The sequence below is a fragment of the Meriones unguiculatus genome, chromosome X, assembly GCF_030254825.1.
Source record: "Meriones unguiculatus strain TT.TT164.6M chromosome X, Bangor_MerUng_6.1, whole genome shotgun sequence".
Taxonomy (NCBI): domain Eukaryota; kingdom Metazoa; phylum Chordata; class Mammalia; order Rodentia; family Muridae; genus Meriones; species Meriones unguiculatus.
In genome coordinates this window covers 146,816,999-146,832,579 of record NC_083369.1, presented here as the reverse complement: position 1 = coordinate 146,832,579, position 15,581 = coordinate 146,816,999, and the positions used below count along the sequence as shown (strand labels likewise).

At 38.7% G+C, this 15,581-nt stretch overlaps 1 pseudogene; it reads left to right on the top strand.

Moving 5' to 3' along the window:
* Positions 1 to 14,202: 14,202 nt before the first annotated feature.
* On the top strand, positions 14,203 to 14,773 carry LOC110544079 (claudin-34-like; annotated as a pseudogene).
* Positions 14,774 to 15,581: the final 808 nt, after the last annotated feature.

Here is a 15,581-nt window from a genome sequence, read left to right as displayed (position 1 = left end):
GCAGTGTCAGTAGTGATAGAACAGACACAGAGATCCAGCTGTCAAGTCCACCTACATTCTTTTAGGGACTTCAACTCAGGCCAAACTTGATTCATGGCTCCAAAGCAAAAAATAACTTCAAGAGTAGCCAGTATGATGCACAGTTTGGGGATTTCATTAAAGACAATTATTTTTTAATATTTTATTTTTATTAATTACAGTTCATTCACTTTGTATCCCCTCTGTACCTCCCTCCCTTTTCCCTTCCCAATTCCACCCTTCCTCTTCCCTACCCGTGTCCCTCTTCCAATTCACTGAAAAGGGAGGTCCTCTTCCCTTTCACTCTGACCCTAGTCTATCAGGTCTCATCAGGAGTGGCTTCATTGTCTTCTTCTGTGGTCTGGTCAGGCTGCTTCCCCCTCAGGGGGAGGTGATCAAAGAGCAGGCCAATCAGTTCCTGTCAGAGACAGTCCCTGCCCCCATTACTATGGAGGCCACTTGGATGCTGAACTGCCATAGACTACCTCTGTGCAGGGGTTCCAGGCCAATTCCATGAGTGGTCCTTGGAAAGAGTATCAGTCTCAGAAAAGACCCCTGTGCCCAGACTTTTAGGATCTGTCACTGTCCTTGTGGAGCTCCTGTCCTCTCCAGGTATTACTATCTCCCACTTCTTTCATATGATTCCCTCTTCTCTGCCCAAAGTTTGGCTATGAGTCTCAACATCTGCCTCAATAGTATACCTGAGTGATCCCCAAAATTCTACCAGGGATTAACACCTTCACCAAAGTGGCTGGATACAAAATTAACTCAAAAAAATATATCAGTAGTCCTCCTGTAGAGAGAAGACAAATGGGCTGAGAAAGAAATTAGGGAAACAACACCTTTCACAATAGCCAAAAAAAGGCATAAAGTACCTTGGTGTGACCCTAACCAAGCAAGTCAAAGACCTGTATGAAAAAAAAAAAATTTCAAATCTCTAAAGAAAGAATTAGAAGAAGATATCATAAGATGGAAAGATCTCCCATGCTCATGGCTTGGCAGGAATAACATAGTAAAAATGGCTATCTTACCAAAAGCAATCTACAGATTCAATGCAATTCCCATCAAATTACCAACACAATTCTTTACAGAACTTGAAAGACAATTCTTACATTAGTTTTTTTATTTTTTATTAATTACAGTTTATTCACTTTGTATCTCCCAATAAGCCCCTCCCTCCTCCCCTCCCAGCCCCACCCTCCCTTCCCCTTCTTCTCTCTTGCCCCTCCCAAGTCCACTGATAGGGGAGGTCCTCCTCTCCTTCCTTCTGATCTTAGTCTATCAGATCACATTAGGAATGGCTGCATTGTCATCTTCTGTGGCCTTGTAAGGCTGCTCTCCCCTCGGGGGGAGATGATCAAAGAACAGGCCTATCAGATTATGTCAGAGCAGACCCTGACTAAAACGCTCAATCCCCATGCCGAAAGGCAAAGAAGATAGACATCAGAAGAAGAAAAAAACAGGAAACAACCTAGGAACCTGCCACAGAGGGCCTCTGAAAGGCTCTGCCCTACAGACTATCAAAGCAGACACTGAGACTTAAGGCCAACTGATGGGCAAAGTGCATGGAATCTTAAGTAAGAAGTGGGAAATAGTAAGATCTGGAGAGGACAGGAACCCCACAAGGAGAGCAACAGAACCAGAAAATTTGTACACAGGGGTCTCCCCAGGGACTCATATTCCAACCAAGGAACATGCATGGAGATAACCTAGAACCCCTGCACAGATGTAGTCCATGACAGTGTAGTATCCAAGTGGGTTCCATAGTAATGGGAAGAGGGACTGCCTCTTACATTAGTTTTAAGCATGAGGATTAGGAGAAAGAGAGGCATTGAGAAAAATGATACACTGAAATGTGGCCCTTCAAAGGAGGTATTAGGCATAGACACCATATAATGGATATCAAGTTATCAAGTTGAATGTTAATTTATACCAAGATAGTCACTTTTGATTATTTTCCCCAAATATAGTGTTGTGATCCCTATAATAATTCATGTATAAGAAGTCGATAACGTAATTTTGGTTTTTCTGTATTTGGCCTGTTTGTTTTGTTACAGAAGTTTCAGTTAAGGAGAACAATATACAGTGCTCAAGAAGACTTTTAGTGAAATAAATGTAATAATGATCTCTCTGTACATTCTTTGCTCTCCTGTTCCTTGTCTGATTAGCAGGGATTCAAGAATTCCAGGGAGTATACATATATCTGTATATAGTAATACTATTTAATGGGAAAAAATTTGGTTCTAATGGTTGTCTTTCATGAGTAGGAGTGGGTACAGCTGTGGAAGTCTGTATACATATTGAATTTGCTTAAGATCACCTTTTCTAGGTTTACTCTGACATCCTCCATGGAAAATGCGAAGACTTCATGCTCAAGGCTTGTCAACAAATCCTCTTGCTTGATCTTAACTGCAACAACAAGAACAAAAATAGCATCTCTTCAAATAAATGTCTTCAAAAGAAGAACCATTTTCCCCCTATATTATAGCTTTATTAAAAAGCATCAAAGTACCAGTACAGGACATGTACCTCAGGGGAAGAGGATGGGTGCACAAGGATTCAAACACTAGCAACACAATCCCTGCCAAACAATATCTGAAATACCGCAATGAAATCCAACCCTTTCTACATAAACCCTTGAGGTACAGAGAGATAAACACAGATGAGCTTCAAGCACAGCTTGGGACACATTGTTACAACATAGTGTCTCAGAGAAAGAAGGAGGAATAGAAATAATAGAAATAGAAATAGAAATAGAAATAGAAATAGAAATAGAAATAGAAATAACAGAAAGGATGACATTTACCTGGTGGTAGATTCTTAAAAAATTTACAGTCAGACAGTGGTGAAGGACAGAGGTTATATTGTTTAGATGTCATGCAAAGTACTATGTGTCACAGCTATAAAATCTCAACAGTACACAATGCAAAGCATTACTTGGCTCATAAGCTGTTTTGTTTTGTTTGTTTTTAAATGTCAAATGAATAGCCCAGTATGTGCTCTGTGTTACATGTCTCTCATCTCCTTTGTGGGCACAACCATGCGAACTGGACAGGTGATCAGCAGGTGCATCAGAATCAAGTTATAAACATACTGGCCATACTCTGGCTATATTATACCTAGTGACCTTCTGTCACCTGAAGGAAGCCAAGGCAAAATCGTTGAAACCCCTGGTGAAAAACCCCTCTCACTGCATGGTAGCATGGCCAGAGAAAATGACTCGGAACTTCTAATCTGATGTAGTGTTCCTTGTAATTGAAGATGAAACATTGTGAGATCAATGAATGTGTCATTGTGCTTGGAACCCAGGTATTGTGCAGAGGTTGCATGTAAGCTTTGAGTATAGTTGCCCTTCTTGCAGGTCATATGATCCAGGATATCCAGTGACTATCTGAAAGTGTATATAGTATTTTATATAATTGAAGGTAATTAATGTGTCTGCGTTTTTTTTTCTATTGTGATAGGTATCTAGTAGTCAGGATAGAAAGATAAGTCACCATATTACATAGCATTAAAAAAAAAACTACAGCTAGATAGTCACTATATTGTTTTTCTACAGGTTCTGTTGTGGTTTAAATGAGAAGGCTCATATATTTTAATTATTGGTCCACAAATAGTGGTGCTCTTTGGGGAGGTTGTAGAACCTTTAGGTGGTAGGGATTTGCTGGGGCAAGTACCTCAATCCATCCATGACAAGTAAGAAGGCATAGAGAGTTCATGGCCATGTCCAGTTTTAGTTTGGGCTTCCTGGGATATGGATGTCAGGTCCCAGTCTCCTTACTCAGTTCCCTGCAATCATGTTCTCCCAGCTATCATGTTTCTCTGCCATTATGGACTGTCCATCTTGAAACAATGAGGCCAAATTATTTCTTTCATCTACAAAATGATCATGGTATTTTATCACAGCAATAGAAAAGTAGCTAATCCAAATGCTTAGCAAAAGCATGGTAGAATATGCCTGAAATACTAGTGCCATGGAGTCAGATATAGATCACTATATGTTCAAGGTAGCCATGAACTAGATGTGGAAACTATCTCAAAAACAAAAAGAAAATTTAAAAAATGCCACATTGCAACTAATTCCATCATTTCCTAATTTCCCTTAATTTCTGTTATGTCTCCATTTATCTGCTTTCTTTTTAATATTTTAAATTTTTTATTTAACTTTTATTAATTACACTTTATTAATTTTGTATACCCCATAAACCCCTCCCCCTCCCCTCCTGGTTCCCCCTCTCCCCCTTTCTGCATGCATGCCCTTCCCCAAGTCCACTGATAGGAGGGGTCCTCCTCTCCTTCCTTCTGATCTTAGTCTATCAGTTCTCATCAGAAGTGGCTGCATTGTCAGGGTTCTAGGTTATGTCCATGAATAGTCCTTGGTTGGAGTATGAGTCTCTGGGAAGTTCCCTGTGTTCAAATTTTCTTGTTCTGTTGCTCTCCTTGTGGAGTTCCTGTCCTCTCCAGCTCTTACTATTTCTCACTTCTTACATAAAATTCCATTCACTCTGCCCGACAGTTGGCCTTATAGAACCAGGATTGAGCTGACAACATAGTTTTGAAATGTACAATTCATTTTGTAGCATTGAGACATTTGATACAATCATTAAGCAACACAGAGAAACATCTTTCGAAACATTTCAACATAATGTGGACTAGCTGACTAATACTCTGTTACCATGATCTACAGTGGTATGCTGAAGGAGTTCTCTATATGTGATTTAGGATATTTTCCCTTTAGTACCAGATATAAACTCACTGGCTGTTCTATAACCCCTGGATCTTTGTGAACATCTCTAATGAATTAACCAGTATATTTTCTGGTGTGGTGATGCCACTTCTGCTAGCACCTGGATCTATACATGGCAATAGCTCTTCTAAAATGTCACTACCTCCAATTACAAGGTTAAAAACTAGGTCTCAAACAGAAAAAAAAAGTAAAGGACAGTAGACAGGGCCAAATCACTTTTAATTTAGGTAGACCTCAACTATGAGCAGGCAAACACTAGTAAACACATCCTACCCCTTAAATATTGTATAAAAAAATGTGACAAAGAAATTGAAAACTTTATGTGATTAGTTCCTAAAGTGTCACTGTACTCATACACTAATAGCTGAAACTTGGAAGATGATGCCAATGAAAGTTGGAATTTGATGACATAATAAAGGTCTCAGAACTGTGAAGCATGCTGACAGCTGTTGGCGAAGTCAGCAACTCCCCTTTCAGGACACACAAAGGGAGCCGTGTACTCCCTAGCACTTCTGGTCTAGCTACCTCCATACTCTGCCACATAACTGGCCACTTGGCCACTTGTCTTCACTTGGAGACAGCATCACAGGTAAGTAGAATCACCATCTATCTTTGTTGTATATGTAATTAACGTTGCTAAGTATGCATACCAGAATTTATGACTGAGTTTGGAAAAGTAGGTTCATGGCTATATGGACATTCATAAGGATGTGTAAATGTCACCACTCTTCATATTTCCCGACTGAAATGCTGTCCTCATTGAATGTCACCTATCATTTCTCAGTGTTCTGGCTGCTAGAAACAGCCACTGTACTGTCTTCATCTGGATGTGACTGTTCCAGGGTCCATTTTAGTGGAATCGCATATTGGTTGATCTTTAGGGATTGACATTTTCGTGTAATGTATACAAGGCTGATCCATTTGCCATTCATATGAAAATTTCTCTCCTCAAGTTTGTAAGTAGGAATCATTCTTTCACCTGCACCTGTATGGTTAGCCCATAATTTACTGTGGTGTTATCATTTCATTGCAGCCTGTACCTGCAAAAGACTCTTGAAAGTGGGTAACTATTGTATTTCTCAAGATTTGAAGCTGAATGATATTGATGATTACTTTTTTTCCTGGTAGCATGAAAATTGCCTTTTAGCACAATGGATGCTACTTAGTTTGGGTGAAGCTTTCTTGTTTGACGATATAAGTGGTGTCTTCAGCAATAGGGCCTTATTAAGTTATGGAGAGTAGAGAGCAATCAAGAATTTTGGTGGTAAGATGTGATGTTTAGAGATCTATGAAAAACTTATGGCCAATGACTCAACAAAATATAATCTATTCTTATCACAGGATGTTTAAGATATATACATAAGATATATACTTTAGGCACTCTCTCTCCTATTATAAATAAATTTGTTTATATTTTTCAGAAACGTCTACAGGACTAGGTTGCCGTATTTTCCATATGTTTTTTCAAATGACACTGAGTGTTAGTTATTTTTCCCTGTATACCTTCTTTTGTCTTTCATCATATTCTTCTCTCTATTTCATATTCCTGTTGTACTTTACCCTTTATTTCTTCATAACATTATGCTGTATTTCACCTCCCTTTGTAGATTTCCTTCAGTTTACCTGCAGACTTCATAATTTCATTTTTCTTAACAGCTGAATAATATTTCATTCTGTAAACTTATGACATCTTTATTATTCATCTATTAGTTGATGGATATCTTACCTTTTTGTAATAGTTGGCTTTATATGAATTGAGCAGCAATGCATGGAAGAACAAGTGCAAATGTAGTAAGATATAGAGTTTTTTATATGTGTGCCTAAGAATAGTACACCTGGATATTGAGGTAAATCAATTTCAGCTTTTTGAGGAACCCCATTTTGATTTTATAGTGGCTTTACTAGTTTGCATTTTTACCAGTAATAAGTGTTTCTCTTTCACCACATCCTTGCCAGCATGAGCTCTCATTTTGTTTTGATCTTGATCATTCTGACTGGAGTACAGTGAAATCTTAAAGAAGTTTTCATTTGAACTTTCTTTATGACTAAGTATACTGAACACTTTTTTAAATTAAATTTTTATTTTTTACATTAATTACATTTTATTCTCTTTGTATCCCAGCTCTAACCCTCTCACTCATTCCCTCCCAATCCCACCCTCCCCCCTTTATCTCCTCCCATGCCCTTTTCCAAGTCCACTGATAAGGGAGGTCCTTCTCCCCTTCCATCTGACCCTAGCTCATCAGAACTCATCAGGACAGACTGCAATGTGGCCTGGCAAGGCTGCTCCTCTCTCAGAGGAGGGGGTGGTGGTGGTCAAAGAGCAGGCTAATAAGTTCATGTCAGAGACAGTCTCTGTTCCTCTTACTAACAACCCACTTGGATACTGAGCTGCCATAGGCTACATCTGAGCAGGGGTTCTAGGTTATATCCATGACTGGACGTTCATTGGTGTGTCAGTCTCAGAAAAGACCCCCCCTGTGCCCAGATACTTTGGGTCCCTTGCTCTCCTTGTGGAGCTCCTGTCCTCTCCAGGTCTTACTAACTCCCCCTTTTTTCATATGATTCCCTGCACTCTGGCCAAAGTTTGGTTACGTGTTTCATCATCTGCTTTGATACACTGCTAGGTAGAGTCTTTCAGAGGCCCTCTGTGGTAGGCTCCTGACCTATTTCTTGTTTTTTCTTTCTTCTGATGTCCGTTCTGTTTATCTTTTTTGTTTAGCTTCTTTAGGTGTACAGATTTTAGTATGTATATCCTATATTATAGGTCTAGTATCCACTTATAAGTGAGTATATATTGTGTGTGTCTTTCTGCTTTTGTGATACCTCCCTCAGGATGATCATTTCTGCTTCCCACTATTGGCCTGAAAATTTCATGATTTCCCTGTTTTTAGGAGCAAAATGGTGGATCAATGGAACCGAATAGGAGACCCAGAAATCCACACTCTTACCAATACTTGATTTTTGACAAAGAATCCAAAACCATTCAATGGAAAAAAGATAGCATCTTCAACAAATGGTCCTGGTCCAACTGGATATCTACATGCAGAAAAATGAAAATAGACTCATATTTGTCACCCTGCACAAAACTAAAGTCCAAGTGGATCAAAGACCTCAACATAAAACTGGACACACTAAATGGGTTAGAAGAAAAAGTAGGGAGGAGCCTAGAACTCATTGGCATAGAAGACAACTTCCTGAACAGAACACCAACAGCACAGGCTCTAAGATCAACAGTTAATAAATGGACCTCATGAAACTGAAAAGCTTCTGTAAAGCAAAGGACACTGTCATCAGAACAAAATGACAGCCTACAGACTGGGAAAGGATCTTCACCAACCCTATATCTGAGAGAGGAATAATATTAAAGAAGTTAAAAAGCAACAAATCAAGTTATCCAATTTAAAAATGGGGTACAGAGCTAAACAGGGATTTCTCTTTAGAGGAATATAGAATGGCAGAGAAACACTTAAATGCTCAATGTCCTTAGGCATCAGGGAGATACAAATCAAAATGACCCTGATATTTTACCTTACACCCACCAGAATGGCTAAGATCAAAACTCAAGTGTCAAGTAACAATACATGCTAGAGATGATGTGAAGAAAGGGGAACCCTCCTCCATTCCTGGTGGGAATGTAAACTTGAACAACCACTTTGGAAATCAACTTTCTCAGACAATTAGGAATAGCGCTTCCCTGAGATCCAGAGATCCAGTTATACCACTCCTTGATATATATCCAAAATATGCTCAAGTATACAACAAGGACATTTTTTCAACCATATTCCTAGCAGCTTTATTCATAATAGCCAGAACCTAGAAACAGCCCAGATGTCCTTCAACTGAGGAATGGTACAGACATTGTACATGCACACAATGGAATAATACTCAGCAATTAAAAGAAAGAAATCATGAAATTTGCAGGCAACTGAACACTCTCTAAGTGTTTCTCAGTCACCTATGTTTCAGATTTTGAGAATTCTATTCAGATCTGTATTCATTTTTCCTTGAATTTATTTTCTTGATAATTTAAATTAAATTTTTAATATTAATTACATTTTATTCACTTTGTATTCCAACTGTAGCCCCCTTCCTCATTCCCTCCCAATCTCCCCTTTCCCTTCCTCATCTCCTTCCATTCCCTTTTCCAACTCCACTGATATTTTTTTACTTTAAAAGACCTTTCTGACTGCTTCCTTTCTTTCTCTTTTTATTAATTAATTCAATTTACAACTCAGTCATTGGCCCGTCCCAGTCCCATACTCCATCCCTCATTCCCCCTCTACCCATACACCCCAGCTCAGAGTTTATCTTCTTCCCCTATACCCCTTGTAGGGAAGTCCCAACAGGGGGAAGTGATCAAAAACACGTAACATAGTCTATGACATAAATATTCCCCACTTCTCTAACTGGTGGGCCCACATGAAGCCTAAGATTTCCATTGGTATATAATACTCATACACACACACACACACACACACACACACACACACACACAAATCAGCTGCTTTTCTTATGGGTTTTTCTTCATATGTGACTTATGTTTTTCCCATGCAGCTTTCAATACATTTTTCTGTTATATATAGTTAGTGTTTTAACTATGATATGCTCTGAGCAGTTTCTATTCTATTTTCTGTTTTTGGTGTTCTCTGTTTGTCTTTATCTGTATGAGTATGCTTTACCCTGTCTGGGAAAGTTTTCGTCTATGAGCATCTTTACAATCACTTGGTTTCTCACCCTCTGTGTTCATACTTTAAATGTTTGGTTATTTCATTGTGTCCTACATTTTTTGGATGCTCTTTTCCTATTTTTGTATAATTTTCATATTCATTGACTGTCTGGTCTAGGTCCTCTACTTTATTGTAGAGTCATTCTAAATATAAGGCTTTCCTCTGAGTTTTCTACTTTAGTTGTTGGGCTTTAATTTCAGCTCAAATCCTCTTCAATATTTCTGTCTCCTGATTGAATTCTGTTTTCAGGTTCAGGGCTGTCTTTGTCCTTACTATTACCCTTGTGTTTGTGTGTTCTTGGGAATCACTCAAGAATTTATTTCTCTTCAGTTCATTTTCCTTAACTTTAATGAGTTTTTTTTTCTTTCTGTCTTATATTCCTTGAAGTGTTTACTGAGGTTGATGATTTTTCTTTTAAATTATGTTTCCTGGTCCTGTGGTTGCTCTATATAGTTCTCATTGCCAAGAACTTTTACAGGTCTGGTAAGTTTTGGAGAGAAAACTGTGGCTTGATCTTTCATATTGAATGTAGTTCTGCAATGAGATCTGGGCATATGGACTCATGTTTATTAGTTTTTTGCCTTATATCCACAGAGCATATTGGGTCAGAAGAGAGGATGTATGGACATGTTGGACTTAGAGGTTGGAAATGGCTAGGGATGAATGACAACTACTGGAAACAGTGGACTGGGCTGGCATATAAGATGTGCTTCCTGGTCCAAACCTTAAGGGTAGAATTAGGTCTGACTAGCTAGGAAGGTTGGAAGTGGAATTCGTTGTGTGAGAGGAGTCTATCAGGTTGGGGGCAGCAGGCTGGCTCCTGGCAGAAGCCTAAAGTTTGTTGAGGTGCAGGCAGTGGTGCTTAGACTAGGCCTGATTATGGATGTGAGTCTCAGAGATAAATGTGGTAGTTGGGAAGTCTATGTATCAGGGGAGGATCATGGAGACCTACTGGGTTAGAATGTGAGATCTGGCTGGGTAGAGAGGTTGGATAATGTGTGACAAAGAAGCCTTTGTCCTTTTTATTTATTTTATTTGAAGTCTATTATGCCTCCTTTTAGGACAAAAATACTTATTTGTTGTTCCTTTTTGCTTAGGACTTTCTAATTATTATTATTTTTATTAATTACAGTTTATTTGCTTTGTATCCCCCCTGTACCTCCCTCCTTATTCCCCTCCCAATCCCACCCACTCTCTTCCCTACCCCTGTCCCTCCCCCAGTCCACTGATAAGGGAGGTCCTCCTACCCTTCCCTCCTAGTCTATCATGTCATCAGGAGGCTTAGGATTTTTTTTTTATCCTTTCAATTTAATGTACCTCCTAACTTTGAAGGTAACTCGAGCTCTTTGTAGAATACACCGAGATAGATATTGTTTCTTAAAAAGCGATAGCAGAAGATGGAAAGATCTCCCATGATCGTGGATCTGTAGAATTAAGATAGTGAAAATGGCCATTCTGCCAAAAGCAATTTACAGATTCAATGCAATTCTCATCAAAATACCAACACAATTCTTTTCAGACCTTGAAAGAAAAATTCTCAACTTCATATGGAGAAACAAAAAACTCAGAATTGCCAAAATGATCCTGTACAACAGTATTGTCTGGAGGTATCTCCATCCCTGATCTCAAGATGTACTAAAAACTGCATGATATTGGCATAGAAGCAGAATGATGGATCAATGGAATTGAATAAAAGACCCAGAAATAAACCCACACACTTATGGGTATTTGATTTTTGACAAAGAAGCCAAAACCATTCAATGAAAAAAAGACAGCATCTTCAACAACTGGTGCTGGTCCAACTGGATGTTTACATGCAGAAAAATGAAAATAGATTCACATTTATCACCCTGCACAAAACCAAAATCCAAGTTAATCAAAGACCTCAATATAAAACCAGATACATTAAATCGGTTAGAAGAAAAAGTGGGGAAGAGCCTAGAACTCATCCACACAGGAAACAACTTCCTGAACAGAACACCAACAGCACAGGCTCTAAGAGCAACAATCAATAAATGGGACCTCATGAAGCTGAAAAGCTCTATACAACAAAGGACACTGTTGTCAGAACAAAATGACAGCCTACAGACTGTGAAAGGATCTTCACCAACCCCACATCTGACAGAGGACTGATATCCAGAATATATAAAGAACTGAAGAAGTTAAAAGGCAATAATTCAAGCAATCTAATTAAAAAATGGGGTATGGAGCTAAACAGAATTCTCTGTAGAAGAATACAGATTGGCAGAGAAACAATTATAGAGATGCTCAACATCCTTAGCCATCAGAGATATGCAAATCAAAATGACCCTAAGATTTCATCTTACACTCATCAGAATGGCTAAGATCAAAAACTCAAGTGACAACACATGCTGGAGAGGTTGTGGAGAAAGGGGAACCCTCCTCCACTGCTGGTGGGAATGTAAACTTGTACAACCACTTGGGAAATCAATCTGGCACTTTCTCAGACAATCAGAAATACTGCTTCCTCAAGATCCAGCTATATCACTCCTAGGCATATATTCAAAAATGCTCAAGTACACAACAAAGACATTTGCTCAACCATGCTTGTACCAGTTTTATTCTTAATAGCCAGAACCTGGAAACAACCCAGATGTCCCTCAGTTGAGGAATGGATACAGAAATTGTGGTACTTTTACACAATGGAATACTACTCAGCAATTTTAAAAAAAATAAAGGAAATCATGAATTTTGTAGGCAAATGGTGGTATCTAGAAAAGATCATCCTGAGTGAGGTATCCTAGGAGCAGAAAGACACACACAGTATATACTCACTTATAAGACCTAGACCTATAAGATAGGAGAACTATATAAAATAGGATAAACATACTAAAATCTGTACACCTAAAGAAGATAAAAAAGAAAGAGGACCAAAGGTAAGATGATCATTCCTCACCTAGAAAGACAAAGGGGATCAACATTGGAAGTAGGAGAAAACAAGTAACAGGACAGGAACCTACCACAGAGAGCACCTGAAAGACTCTACATAGCAGTGTATCAAAGCAGATGCTGAGACTCATAACCAAATTGTGGGCAGAGTGCAGGGAATCTTATGAAAGAAAGGGGAGTTAGTATGACCTAGAGGGGAAAGGAGCCCCACAAGTAGCAAATATATCAGGCCACAGGGGTCTTATATGAGACTGTTTCTCCAACAAAGGACTATGCATGGATATAACCTAAAACTCCTGTTTGGATGTAGCTCATAGTAGCTCAGTATCCAAGTGGGTTCCCTAGTAAGGGGGACAAGGATTATTTTTGACATGAACTCAATGGCTGGCTCATTGGGCTTCCCCTCCCCCCCGAGGGAGGAGCAGCCTTGCTAGACCACAGATAAGGACATTGCAGCCAGTCCTGAAGATACCTGATAAGCTAGGGTCAGATGGAAGGGGAGGAGGACCTCCCCTATCAGTGGACTTGGTAGGGGGCAGTGAGGAGATGAGGGAGGGAGGGTGGTATTGGGAAGGAAAGAGGGAGGGGCTATGGCTGGGATACAAGTGAATGACCTGTGAATAAAATTAAAAAAAATAATTCTTAAAAAAAAAAAAAGCTTGAGTCTTTTGATTGGAAGTAGAGACCACTGGTCCTTAAAATTATTATTGGAAAGTGCTGTTAGCTGCAGTAATTTTGTAGTTTTGATATTTGTATTCTGATTTATAAATTGTTTCAATCACTGTGCCTTCATTTGCTTTCTTTCTATTGTATATTTTTATACTTATTTTTATCTTCAATTTAGTGAATTCTAAAATACACACTAGAAATCAAATTACACAAATCCAGTTTTCTCTTTTGATAAAAAAGAGAAATGAGAATTTATATTAATATAAGTTATATATATATATATATATATATGCTCATCTATCTATCTGTCTGTCTGTCTCTCTAGCTATCTATCTGAGTGAGCGATTGATATGCTCACATATAATGTACAAGACACTATTCATGATAGGTAAAGTTTGGCATTAATCCAGATAGAAACTAGCAGAGAAAGTGTGAGAAACTAGTCAGCATGAAAGTTGACAATCTTCACCCTGGCTGAAGCACTAATGGATTTTGAAAATGTGACATTAGTAAACTGATGTGATGGCCGCTGCCTCTAATGGTATCAGCTGAGAAGTAGAGGCAGCAAGATTGCTTACAGCTGAGGGCAAACCTGAGGACATATTTCTAGGTCAGCCTTAGCCATGTAATGTACATGTGGTCATATGTCACAAAAATAGTTAAATGTACTGAGCCAAAATATCACAGCTTTAATTTGTGACAATCCTTCTATCTTTAAGGTTATCATATAGCTCCATGGTATGGATATTGAATAAATTATTCAATTATTGTGTTTGAAGTTGCTTCCTATTTTCAGTATGAAATTTTATGCTATGATGACCATCTGTTTGGCTAAATACTTGGGGCCAGACTTCACTGTGATCCTCTAGACAGAGGAAAAAAGAAAATCTTAGATGGTGTATGGATTATCAACCTGCAAATTAATGTTGCCACAGAACTGGCCTTCTTCTGACTTTGATAAAAATATACCCCCAATGCAGATATCCTAGTCAAAAGCCCACTTGCTCAACATAACCCTTATCTCCTGGTACTACTCCAAGAGGAGACAAAATCCAAGGCTTGAAGAGCCTATCCTCATGATGTTCTGTGTTTCTTTACAGTTGCCAAGTGTTCACTGTCACCATGATAATGGTCAAGAGCTATGCCAATCAACAGCTAGGTGGTTTTGATGCTGCCACCCTAGCATGGATCCTTTGTAGTGTCTCTACCAGCCTCCCTCAGTGGCGAATGTGGTACTTTCAAGAGCCCCTGGATTCCAATCCCAGCATGACCTTATTGGGCATATGGAGAACCTGTGTTTACCACCAGGAAAGCAATTCCAGCACTGTTAGACTGTGTTACCAATACACCTACAGGGACACCTGCATCCCTTTGGATATTCGAGTTGTCCAACACCTGCTCCTTTTCTCCACCTTTCTAGGCTTTGTGACCATATTCTCTACCATCATTGCTCTTTGGAAATTGTACTCAGGGAGACTCCAGAAGAAAGCCAACGAAAATCCATTCTTAATTCCAGGGATTCCAAACATCATTGCTGGCAGCTTTGTCTTCCTTTCCATCTTGTACAATTATTTTATCCATCATTTTCAGGTCCAGGATTGCCTTCCCCCAACATCTCCACACACTCACATTCCCAGATACCCAGAATGTTGCCACTGCACTGGCAATGGCCACCTCTCTTTTCTTCTTTTTATTGTAAGTAGCATAATTGCCCTTTCTTATACTCCTTCCCACATTACGAAGTGCATTCTAACATTTAAAAGCAAACTTCCAACTTACATAGATATGAAAATCTAAAATTACAAAGAATCATCACAATTATTCTACAGATACCTACCTAATTTTGAGATTCAAAACTGTGCCCAAGGAGGACAAGTGGATCTCCTATTATATTTTCTGTTTTGGTTGCTTCAGTAGTTCATTGACTGGCTTATGGATTTTCATTAAATAAAAACTATTCCACTTACTCTTATGAGGTCTGGATTTTAATAACAGTTGCTGAAGTTAAATAATGAAGGAACATACTAGTATGATCCATTACATAATTCTCTAAATCCATAAAAATTAAAGCAGTCCTGTTCCCATGTCATAATAATTGAAACTCTTTACCAGATGAAATTTCATAAACTATGTTACACATGCAGATTTTCCCCATATTTCCTGGGTCTCTCATTGTTTTGCGAGTATTTGGTTGAGTATTTTTCCAACAATGTTTAAAAGGGTCATTGGCCTGAAATACTCTTTCTTTGTTGGGTCTTTGTGTGGTTTAGGTATCAAGGTGACTGTGGCTTCATAAAATGAGTTTGGTAATGTTCCTTCTGTTTCTCTTTTGTGGAATAGTTTGAAGAGAATTGGAGGTAGCTCTTCTTGAAGGTCTGGTAGAATTCTACACTGAAATCCTGGGCTGGCTATGGTTGTTTTTGTTGTTGTTGTTTTTGTTTTTGTTTGTTTTTGTTTTTGGAAGGGGGACTTTTGATGATTGCTTCTATTTTCTTTGGGTATATAGG